Genomic DNA, 13178 nt, shown 5'->3' with positions numbered 1-13178 from the left:
CGTCAGGTCCAGAGCTCCACCACACTGACATGGATCCTTTCCCAGAGATGGCTTTGATGGTCCTGTTGTGTCACAAGGAGGAGGGGCAAAATGAGCAATCAGAGGTGATGAAGATTGAGGGACTCATTTTGGAGAACATGACCTTGAGAGGGCCGGTGTGGGTGCAGGCTTGGGGTGGGTGTGGGCCTTTGTTCCAGGCCTGAGCCTTTCATTAAAGTTGAGTAGAATCAGATGTACTACTACTTGGTTGAAGCAAAAGTTTGCACCCACCCCAAGCCCTCACCTTCATCAAGCCTGTACCTACACCAGCCCTAACAGAGTAAGGTTGCCCTCCTGAATCTGTCATGCTCGTCAGTATATAAGGCTACATGTAACAAAGGCTAAACATGTTGCATGCTAGTTAGCTTGCAAGCTACAAAACAGTCCCTCGTGATCAGGGGTATCAATGTATACTGAGCATTGTATCCACTTCTAGCTTCATGCCAAGTTAACATGGTGTTCTCTCTGTACAAATGTGTCTCTTAAAAACATAGATTAAATGAAATCATCTACATCAGGCTACGGGTAACAAACACATAATGGCTTTGACATTAGATTTGTCACGATAGAAGTGGTCAAGTCAAAACAGGACAGGCTACCTCATAATATGGCCACCATATGACTGGCATAATTTAATGTAACTTGATTTAGTTTTTTCCGTAAGAATTTATGCCGGATATAAATAATTGAATCACCTTGTTGGAAGGGGAGCTCCTCCTACAGCCACAACACAAACAAAGTAATGTGGCAATTCATTCAGAAGTGCGACTTGGTATGAAGAAAAGTTTGATTTCTCCTCATTTTAACATTCTGTCATAAAAAGCCCATGTTCAACTTCATAAAAAAACACCTTTTCCTATCTCAATAGGTTTAAAAAAGAAAAACAATACTATACTTGTCACGTTCCTGACCTATACTTGTCACGTTCCTGACACGGGACTGTTTCGTTTGTGAGTTTGTTCCTGTTCGTGCGTTCTTCGTTGTCTGTAAGTTCTCATGTTCAGGTCTGTTTACGTCGTTTGTTATTTTGTAGTTGTTCAAGTGTGCTTCGTGTTCGTCTTTCTTTATTAAACGGATTATGTATTCAACCCACGCTGCATGTTGGTCCGATCCTTGCTCCTCCTCAGACGAGGAGGAGAACGAACGTTACAATACTAAGTGCCTATTAAGTGCCAAATAAAGTAACAGGGTTGACGATTTCATCTGAAATCAGCTATAAATCCCCTCGTGACAGGGGGAATGGAAGCTTGTTGTGTGCAACAAGGAGAAGCAATTGAATGCAAGCTTCACCAAAAAAAATTGCTAAAACATTTCTAGCCTGTCTATCTACGGGTAACAGGGTTGACGTGTTATTATAATAATACATTTAATTTGTAGAGGAGCTTTTCATTACAGAGTTCTCAAAGCTCTGAGGAAAAAACAAACATTATATACAATAAAAGGACATGCATTTAGAATCAAGGTGGGTAAAATAGCAATAGTGGGCTAGGTGGTAAATAAATTTTAGATTGGGACTAGGACTATGAAAAAGAGTCTGTTGAAGTGGGTTTTAAGTCCCATTTTAAAAGTTCAGAGTGAAGGAGTGGCTCTCAGATGGTCAGGGAGAGCATTCCATAAGCGAGGGGAAAGGAAGCAGAAGGCTCGGTCCATAGTTCGGAAACGTGTCTTGGGGACTTGAATCAGTACGGAGTGGCTTAAGTGGAGAGTGCGAGGGGGCTCGCTGATTGAGATGAGGTTGCTGATGTAGGTGGGGCTTTAAATACAAGCATGAGGATTTTGAAGTCAATCCTGTAGTTGACCGGTAGCCAGTGGAATTGGGCCAGGATCGGGGTGATGTGGTTTGACTTCTTGGTCCTGGTTAGGACCCTGACAGCGCTGTTCTGGATTAGTTGGAGCCTCTGTAGTGATTTGGCTAGGAGGCCCTCAAACAGCGCATTGTCGTAGTCAATCCGAGAGAAGATGAAGGCGTGGATGAGTTTCTCTGCGTCATCCTGGGAGAGTGATGTTTTTAAGACTGAAAAATGTTTTACAAATTTGTTTTATTTGGGCATCGAAGGACAGAGAAGGATTAAACTTGACTCCTACGTTGGAGATTATCCACAACCCGGTCAGTTTTCCACCACAAAAAAATATAAAATGGCCAAAAGAGTAGAACCAGCACGCCTGCTTTTACACTATGATTTGACTGTTAGATGTTCAATGTTTCTTTTGAAAAGAATATTTAAAAAGGAATAGTTTCACCATATTAAAATGAGAGTTCTGTTCACGTAACAGGGTTGACCTTAAAATGAGGGACAGATGTAAATAAATCACTAATTACATTAAATAAATAACCATCTTCAGAAATTACTTAAAAATAACTGTGGCTTTACAATGATGGTGAAACGTGGAGACATTTTGGGATTCAGTTCATCTTCCTAGAGGTGACAAAGGGTTGATGGAGGGAGATGTCCAAATGCTTCATTTTGGCACTTCAGCAAGCCTTTTTTCATATAAAAAATAAGATTTATTGAATTCTCCGTGTGGTCTAGTAGAGGGCACGTCATTTAATATAACAGGCTTTTAAAATTCAATATTGGTGCACAATTTCGACTTATAATATCAAAATGACGCAAAAGGCAATCTTTTTGTGGAACGACCCAGCTATGAAAGTCCCTAATAGAAATTCCCTAACTTTAGATTTGAATTAGATCCCTATTAGTGAATGGGTGTTTGTATGAATGCTTTCAGGATGCTTTCAGGTTTGAGCACAACAGAGAGGACATCAACCCTGAAACAGGGATACCTAACAGGATACTCGTATATCATACACAGTCGTGGCCAAAAGTTTTGAGAATGACACAAATATTAATTTTCACAAAGTCTGCTGCCTCAGTTTGTATGATGGCAATTTGCATATACTCCAGAATGTTATGAAGAGTGATCAGATGAATTGAAATTAATTTGCCATGAAATGAACTGAATCCCCAAAAAACATTTCCACTGCATTTCAGCCCTGCCACAAAAGGATCAGCTGACATCATGTCAGTGATTCTCTCGTTAACACAGGTGTGAGTGTTGACGAGGACAAGGCTGGAGATCACTCTGTCATGCTGATTGAGTTCGAATAACAGACTGGAAGATTCAAAAGGAGGTGGTGCTTGGATCTCCTAAAGTAGATTCAGCTGCGGGATCGGGGCACCACCAGTACAGAGCTTGCTCAGGAATGGCAGCAGGCAGGTGTGAGTGCATCTGCACGCACAGTGAGGTGAAGACTTTTGGAGGATGGCCCGGTGTCAAGAAGGGCAGCAAAGAAGCCACTTCTCTCTAGGAAAAACATCAGGGACAGACTGATATTCTGCAAAAGGTACAGGGATTGGACTGCTGAGGACTGGGGCAAAGTCATTTTCTCTGATGAATCCCCTTTACGATTATTTGGGGCATTCGGAAAAAAGCTTGTCCGGAGAAGACAAGGTGAGCGCTACCATCAGTCCTGTGTCGTGCCAACAGTAAAGCATCCTGATACCATTCATGTGTGGGGTTGCTTCTCAGCCAAGGGAGTGGGCTCACTCACAATTTCGCCTAAGAACACAGCCATGAGTAAAGAATGGTACCAACACATCCTCCGAGAGCAACTTCTCCCAACTATCCAGGAACAGTTTGGTGACGAACAACGCCTTTTCCAGCATGATGGAGCACCTTGCCATAAGGCAAAAGTGATACAAAACATCGATATTTTGGGTCCATGGCCAGGAAACTCCCCAGACCTTAATCCCATTGAGAACTTGTGGTCAATCCTCAAGAGGCGGGTGGACAAACAAAAACCCAGAAAATCTGACAAACTCCAAGCATTGATTATGCAAGAATGGGCTGCCATCAGCCAGGATGAGGCCCCGAAGTTAATTGACAGCATGCCAGGGCGGATTGCAGAGGTCTTGGAAAAAAAGGGTCAACACTGCAAAAATGGACTCTTTGCATCAACTTCATGTAATTGTCAATAAAAGCCTTTGACACTTATGAAATGCTTGCAATTATACTTCAGTATTCCATAGTAACGTCTGACAAAAACTTTTGCTATCTAAAGACACTGAAGCAGCAAACTTTGTGGAAATTAATATTTGTGTCATTCTCACTTTTGCCCACGACTGTACACACATCTCCATATCTCTTTCTAGTCAAATCTCCTTTCTTTTTCTGTCGTTGTGATGCTGCAGTAAAGTGATGGAGGTCTATAAATGAAGGAGAAAAGCCATGGTCATTTAACCCAGCATTGTGTTCCCTGCCTGTTAAATCCCTGGACAGATTGGTGGAATGGTTCTGCAGCTGGTTGGATGCTTTATTTAGGAACACACAGTGCTGCCAATTACTGTAGATGCTGTTCCCTTTATCAGACACAAAGAACAGGCCCACACATATTAAGACATCTCTCTCTCTTCTCTGTCTCTCCCTATCTTCCTGTATCCCCTCTCTTCTCCTTTCCCCTCTTCTCCTGTCTTTCCCTCTCCCTCTCTATCCCTCTTCTATCCCTCTTCCCTGCTGCTCCAGACCCCAGTTCTCTCTCTCCCTTCCCCTAGTCTCTCTGTCTCTCCCCTACCCCAGATCCCAGTTTTCTCTCTCCCTTCCCCTAGTCTCTCTGTCTCTCCCCTGCCCCAGATCCCAGTCCCTAACCTTCTGTCTGGGCCATTTGACACGTCTGGCCCAGAGGGTAGCCAGGCCCCTCTGTCTCAGCCTGCGTTTATCTTACTAATTCTGTCTGCCGGGAGGCGAGGACAGCTGGGGCGGTGACACACTGGGAACAAGGTCCAACGCAGAGGACATGGATGCCCCAAAGCTATGGCAGTGGTTAGAGAAGGGGAGGAGGAGGGGTGGAGATGAGAGGAGGAGGGTAAGAAGATGGGGAGGAGAGAAGTGAGAGGTGGGGTGGATGAGAGAGAGATGTAGGGGGCTGGATGGGGGGGGTGGAGGGCCCTCTTGTGCCTGTCATCAAACGACAAAGCGGCGGGGCCAGACAGATTACCAGGACGTGCGCATGCACAGACCAACTGGCAAGTGTCTTCACTGACATTTTCAACCTCTCCCTGACCGAGTCTGTAATACCTACATGTTTCAAGCAGACCACCATAGTCCCTGTACCCAAGGAAGCGAAGATAACTTGCCTAAATGATTACCGCCCCGTAGCACTCACGTTGGTAGCCATGAAGTGCTTTGAAAGGCTGGTCATGGCTCACATCAACAGCATCCTCCCGGATACCCTAGACCCACTCCAATTCGCATACCGCCCCAATAGATCCACATAAAACACAATCTAATCGCACTCCACACCGCCCTTTCCCACCTAGAAAAAAGGAACACCTATGTGAGAATGCTGTTCATTGATTACAGCTCAGCGTTCAACACCATAGTGCCCACAAATCTCATCACTAAGCTAAGGAGCCTGGGACTAAACACCTCCCACTGCAACTGGATCCTGAACTTCCTGACAGGCTGCCCCCAGGTGGTACACCGGGGCCCCTCAGGGGTGAACAGGGAGTCCCCTCCTGTACTCCCTGTTCACCTACGACTGCGTGGCCAAACACAGCTTGCTGACGACACAACAGTGGTAGGCCTGATCACCGACAACGATGAGACAGCCTATAGGGAGGAGGTCAGAAACCTGGCAGTGTGGTGCCAGGACAACAACCTCTCCCTCAATGTGAGCAAGACAAAGGAGCGGATCGTGGACTATAGGAAAAGGCGGGCCGAACAGGCTGCATTTACATCGACGGGGCTGTAGTGGAGCGGGTCGAGAGTTTCAAGTTCCTTGGTGTCCACATCACCAACGAACTATCATGGTCCAAACACACCAAGACAGTCGTGAAGAGGGCACGACAACACCTTTTCCCCCTCAGGAGACTGAAAAGATTTGGCATGGGTCCGCAGATCCTCAAAGTTCTGCAGCTGCACCATCGAGAGCATCCTGACTGGTTGCATCACCGCCTGGTATGGTAACTGCTCGGCATCTGATCGTAACGCGCTACAGAGGGTAATGTGTACGGCCCAGTACATCACTGAGGCCAAGCTTCCTGCCATCCAGGACTGTTTTCTCTGTTACCCCATGGCAAGCGGTACCGGAGCGCCAAGTCTAGTACCAAAAGGATATTTGACTGCCCCTCTGGACCCCCTACTATTTTAGTGGAGAGTGTGGAAGAGTTGGGGGGGTTAGTGATGGAAGGATAGTTTTGGCCTTAGACCACCCCTCATCATGATAATGGGTTTGTTTGTGTTCTTGTGATGTGGTATCAGCACATCATTGGAGACTGAAACATAAGAGCCACCATACGGTTGTTATTTGAGTCTTACCCACAGAAAATCAATGACAGAGTAGTCTGTGGTCCGAGGCGTCTGCTCCTGATCACATTGAGTGAAACAGCACCATAAAGGCCACCATTGATTAGGATCACCACCCTAATTATTGGTCAGTCATGAGGGGAGAGGAATGTAAAGTTCACATGCAGTAGCATAGCATTCCTTCCCCTTTTGGTCAAGTCCTTATCCTATCCCCATCCCCCTCTCACCAAACATACCCACGCTTCTCCAATTGTACTGCTACTAGTGTGGACGCAACCTCTAGCTGCACGGCATTGATTATAGTGTTATCATTATATTACATTGACCCAGTGTAGGGGCTGTTGTGTAGTATTTATATGGGCTAAGGAGAGGGCCATCCATATAGTATTCAGCCATGTTTCAGAACTTTCAGAGGTCATTTTCTCTATCTTTGTCACGCCCTGACCATAGTAAGCTGTTTTTCTCTGTGTTGGTTGGGGCGTGATAGTGACTAGGGTGGGTCATCTAGGTTTTTGTATGTCTATGTTGGTCTGATATGGTTCCCAATCAGAGACAGCTGTTTATCGTTGTCTCTGATTGGGGATCATATTTAGGTGGCCATTTCTCCCATTGTTAGTTGTGGGATCTTGACTATGTTAAGTTGCCTGTCTGCACTATTTTGTATAGCTTCACGTTTCGTTTGTGCTTTATTGTTTTGGTGAATTTTCAGTTTATTAACAATATGTGGAACTCTACTCACGCTGCGCCTTGGTCTCACTCATACAACGATCGTGACAATCTTGCTCCCCTCCTTGCTATAATGATCCAACATGATTGAAGAGTTGTAAGCAAGGATGCCAATACATAGTGTTCATGACAGTAGTTTTGGGACTCAAACCTTGGCCTCCAGAAAGCTATTTTTTTTCAAGAAAATTGATTGTAGCACATTCAGCAGAGAACATCTGATTTCCAGGGAATTCCAGGGGATTTCAGACTGGACCTAATCACTATGTTACTATTGCTCTCCTCTTCAGAACAGGGCATTTAATGTGCAAGTGCACCTGAATACGGTTCTTTCAGGGGCCTGCCCAAATTAATTCAAGATCTAGACAGGTTTGCGGAAAAAGAACCCTACCACCTAACTCATCAGCTAATTATACTTGTTTTCTTGAAGCGAAAGCACCATCACATTTTACCAATTTGCTATCGCTTCGAAGAAGAGGCGGCCTCAAACATTGGTATTGAGACTGTCTTTGAAGTTATGTATAGGTGTTTGTGTGTGCGTGTTGACTAGTTTATTCAATGCACTATTTATATAATGCTGTATTTGTTTGATGGTTTATTTTGTTTAATGGGCAGCACTCACTAACTAAAAAGTTATTCAATGTCTAGATGTCGATGAATGATTTCCATGAATGTCTCAATTGTGCCACTAGAAGCATAACCAAGACTGTTAAACATGACACTGCTCTTCCTAACAAACTAACTTTACCACTCAGGTGCACTTACTTTGATCTCATGTTTCAGTATGGCCTAGTCTTGAGAGTAATTTTACAAGTCTCAGGTGACTGTGTCAACCTAATCTAGGGCAATCTAATTAGTGTGCCCTACATCTAATAAACTGGACCAGGTCAAAGTACATTTACCTTGGCATGTAGTCGTGTGGTGGACAGACAAGGTTTAGACATTGAAAAGACAAACACCACCTTAACAAATGATGTAATTGAGCCAGAAGCATCAGATGCACCCACGCACACACATCCAGTGGGGTATATCAACTTCACTTTTATTCCGTTGGTAAATTGGCGATTTCACACCATTTCATGCTCCTCCATATTCATCCCCCTCTCGGTCTCGCTTTACGGATAAGTAGAGAGTGACGACAGGCCTGAGGGTAGGTAGGTAAGTATGGAGTTACAGAATATATTTGTATGTGTAGTTAATAGTGGATATTGTAGTCAAGGTTCAGGCTGTGCACGTAGAGCCATGCTAATGGTCCTCTCCTACGTTAGGACAGAACGAAACAATCCTTTTGATACACACAGTGGATTGTGAACTGGTCCCTGAACTGAACTGGTCCCGTGTGGCTCAGTTGGTAGAGCATGGCGCTTGCAACGCCAGGGTTGTGGGTTCATTCCCCACGGGGGGACCAGGATGAATATGTATGAACTTTCCAATTTGTAAGTCGCTCTGGATAAGAGCGTCAGCTAAATGACTTAAATGTAAATGTAAATGTAATTGTATGTAGGTTAAGTGCAAACTCTGTCATGTGCAGTTTTTACCATTCCATTTCAATGACAAACTCTGTCATGTGCAGTTTTTCAATTACAAACTTTAACTGCTCCTAATAGTGGCATGCTCCTATTTAGTGTACACTATCAAAAATCACCACAGTCCAGAGGCGGTGCATTGATCATGAGTCCACTGGACTGATAAAGGAGAGGTTGTAAATGTCTAAATCAGAGAAACCAAGTATGTAACTAAATAATGCTTAACCCAGTAATATGTTTCGATCGTTTTTCTTAAGGAATTGGAAGTACCCGGTTGCATGGTTTTCTTTCCTGTGTTGTTTGTATGTATTTTGGCCGAGCCCATAGATGTGGTGCGATACCTTATCCAGGGGAATTCACTTTGTGACCTGCCACTAGATATTCTTTAGTTGGAACACTATCTCAAGATTTAATTTGGTAATTGAATAAAGTAAATTTTACCCAGTCATTCCAAAACAAACTATTCAGAGAACTGCAGTTTCAAGTAATTGTGACAAGAAACAGATATGTGTGGACATATACACTGACTGTACAAAACGTTAGGAACACCTGCTCTTGTCATTACATAGAATGACTAGGTGAATCCAGGTGAAAGCTGTGATCCCTTATTGATGTCAGTTGTTAAATCCACTTCAATCAGTGTAGATGAAGGGGAGGAGACAGATTCAAGAAGGATTTTTAAGCCTTGAGACAACTGAGACATGGATTGTATATTTATGCCGTACAGAGGGTGAATGGGCAAGACAAAAGATTTATGTGCCTTTGAATGGGGTGTTGTAGTAGGTGCCAGGCGCACTGTTTTGAATGTGTCAAGAACTGCAACGTTGCTGGGTTTTTCATGCTCAAACGTTTCCCGTGTGTATCAAGAATGTTCCACCACCCAAAGGACATCCAGCCAACTTGACACAACTGTGGGAAGCATTGGAGTCAACATGGGCCACCATCCCTGTGGAACGCTTTCAACACCTTGAAGAATCCATGCCTTGACGAATTAAGGCTGTTCTGAGGGGAAAACGGGGTGTAACTCAATATTAGGAAGATGTTCAGAATGTTTTGTACACTCAGTGTTGATTCCCACATACCAGTACGCTTAGATACACAGATAACTGAATCTCACACGAACACATGTTAATTCCTAACTCACTTTCCCTCCTCTATTGTTACTATAATGCAACAGGCCCTTTTCCTAAATAGGACAAGTTCACAAAAGGTACTCCAGGACAAGAATACAAAGGAAGGGGCAGAGGGGGTAAAGACGTTGACATACAGTAAGAGAGAAGGATGAGTCACTCTTGATGATTTTGTCATGGATTCCAGAGTGCTGCTAGTTAAGTTCTGATTTCTGCTTATAGACTTTAACTTCTTACTGGACACTTTGTCATCTTTGTCAGCCCAGAACTCTAATGTATGAGAGTGCCCTCCCCTATGCATACTGTCAAATATTCAGCCAAATAGCATTTGCCATAACTGGTAACTGGAGAGGGAATCTCCTCCAGTGCAGTAGATTGTATCATATCCAGTCAGTCATTCCCATTGGGACAGGGTGTATGTCACCACCCAAAGACTTATGGGCTCCTTGGTGCCAAAGCAGGTGTCCAGCCTGGCCAAACCATAAGTATAGCTGCAGTTAGCCGCTGGACTCCCAGAAGTCACTCAGTGAGGTGATTTGGAGAAGCTGCTCAGTGGTGGATGGGTGGAGCGTTGGTATGAAATGGAAGATCTCCCACTAGGATACAGCCATGGGAGGGCAGGTGTTGACATGGGCCAAATTAGTTACTTAACTATGATTAATTGGTTGATCCCTATCAGGTTCCCCAAGGGCAGAGGGGCTTGAGGTTGAGAGGGGCCACATCTATGACTGATGCACATACAGGTGAAAGCACGCATGTCACGCACACCCACCCACACCCACCCATGCATGCATGAACGCACGCACCCCAATTACACCAATATAAATTTGATCAATCAACCAATTATTTGCTTTAGTTGTCCATATATTAAACTAATGCAGTAAAACGTTTTGTAATTATGCCTCATTGCCACTAGAATGTATTAAGGCATAGGAATGGCCCAATATTAACCACAAGATCTAATCATCCTATCCTTCCTTGTTGTGGTGCATCACGAGAGGGAAGAGCAAGCAGAGTAAGCTGTGCCCAATTTGGCTTTGTTAGGATTTAATAAAAAATGTTTACCCCCCTGTCAACTAAAGCAAATAATTGGAGTCCAAATAATTGGAGTCCAGCACAAATAGAATCTTGGATTATAGTTAGAGTATAGTGCACTCTGTAGGCATTGGTGTACATTACACAAAATATTGTAAATGCTCTGTCAGGGTGTATGTATTATTAGTGTGTATTCTGCAGAGACAATACAATCATCAATATTTGTCAAAGGTGCTGAGTGAATTGCATTGAGGTGCAATGAAAACAAAGTGTTGATTTTTTTATCATTTAAATGCGGTAAAGTTTTTCTCAATCGCGTACAAGCATTTTGGGGATCTGTGGTGAAATGTATCTACAGCAATGATCAAATGTTCAAATACATCTACCGAACTTCTGATAATTTTCTTGCCTTTGTGCTTGAGTAGCATATCTTAGACCCCCTTTTGCTGATCTTTAAATACAAATGTCATCCATGAACAAAATAAATCACTGTTAAGTGTTTGTTCACAGAAAATTAGCACATGGTTTTCATTGGAAGAGAAATGTGTGCAATTGTATTCACTGTTTCCAGCAATCAGTAAATACTAGTGCACAAAAGTCTAAATCACCCCATCAGTGTAATACCATGTACAATATAGGGAAAGATCTAGACAATGGGGACTAGAATTTTTATGATATTGCTGATATGCAAAGATGCAGAGAATGAAGTTGGGTTTTCTTCTAGTTAGGTTAAGTCATCATCTCCAGCATTGTGACCTTCCATTATAGAGCTTTCCTTTGGTGTGGATTGAGGCCTATACATTCATATCACTTGTGTTCCTCCATTGTATTCAACCTGCCTTATTTCTATTGTGGATTGGGTTTCTGTGCGCCAATGGAAAGTCTACGAAACTATGAGCAAACCAGCCTATGTATTTAATATATGGAATTTTATTGTGAAGCTACCGATGAATGAATCCTGCACACAATGTGCTTTAATATTTTATCATATTTGATATGTAGGAATCGGTTTGGTGAAACATTCATAAAAGGAGAGTAATTGCCAATATTCTGCACCTTGGATAGTTGTACTTCCAATTTGGATCATCATGATTTAGTGGGGTGGCAGGTAGCCTAGTGGTTAGAGCATTGGGCCAGTAACCGAAAAGTTGCTTGATCGAATCCCTGAGCTGACAAGTAAAAAAATCTGAACAAGGCAGTTAACACACTGTTCCTAGGCTGTCATTGTAAACAAGAATTTGTTCTTAACAGACTTGCCTAGTTACATTTTTTTTATTAATTAGTGACGGCAAAGAACATTTTAGGAATAGGCCAGAGCTCTATGTGTTGTCGACTCTGTTTTGAAAATTGACATTGTTCCAAGAAATGCTTGTAAGCGATTGAGAAAAACTTCTGGTATTCCTCCAGTCATCCAGTCCCCTCTTCTGGTGTAAAGATGTACTACAACTACAATCCAGGAGTTTTCCTGATCACATGACCTGACCTAGGAAAACCGCTGAGTGTGAGTATTAAAGACAAACACATGGGGACGCTTTTGGACAAGAAACATACCAGTGTGTGAGTTGACAGGTTTGAAAACTCACCTCTTTCTCAATGTAGGCCTACTGCTGTTGTGTTATTGTATTACATGTGGTGATAATGCTGTCATTAGAACATCTTATGGAATAACTTAAAGGGGAACTGGTCCCGCTGATTTGGCCTCGTTTTCTGGCTTGCTCATCAAGAAACGCTGGCGGCCATGACACAATCTGAAAAGAAAAGGTTCCTGGAGTATCCTTTAGGGGTTCTTCAAATTGAATCTGTGGGGGGAACCCCTATAAGTTCTTCAAAGAACCCCTTTTAATGGATCCTCAAAGAACCTTTTGAAGAACCTTTTGGGGTTAATTTTTTAACTACCCCCATCCTGTTATTATTATTATTATTATTAATAATGATAATAATAATAATATGCATAACAACAATAACACAATATTTTAGTTCTCAGTGTTCATTAGGATTTTAGTGGAAAAGCAGAATAAAAAAAATCTAAATATGAGGTAAACTCTCAGTAGAGCCCCAAGTCCACTGGGTTTATCCTCTGGCGTGTTGATGTTAATGTGTTGATGTTCTCTGTATCCGTAGCCAGAATGATTTTGCAGTGCATGGTGATTGAACGGGTTTCCTGTTTTATTCATCAGAGGTGTAGGGAGGGTGAAGTCTGTGAATCCCCAAAAAAGTAATTATACAGATGATTAACAAAACACATGACAGAATTCATACCTTGGTTTTGTGGTGAATGTGAATGAAAAAAACTGTTTTGATAATGGTTTTCATACACATACTTTGTCCATAATATAGAGGCCTATGGGATATTTATTGAAGAGGTAAGGTAGGAGGATGGTAAATGTGATCTGCATAACATACCAATAGACATACCTTT

Source organism: Salvelinus alpinus, chromosome 14, assembly GCF_045679555.1.
Source record: "Salvelinus alpinus chromosome 14, SLU_Salpinus.1, whole genome shotgun sequence".
Taxonomy (NCBI): Eukaryota; Metazoa; Chordata; class Actinopteri; order Salmoniformes; family Salmonidae; genus Salvelinus; species Salvelinus alpinus.
Note: the sequence above shows the minus strand (reverse complement) of the source record.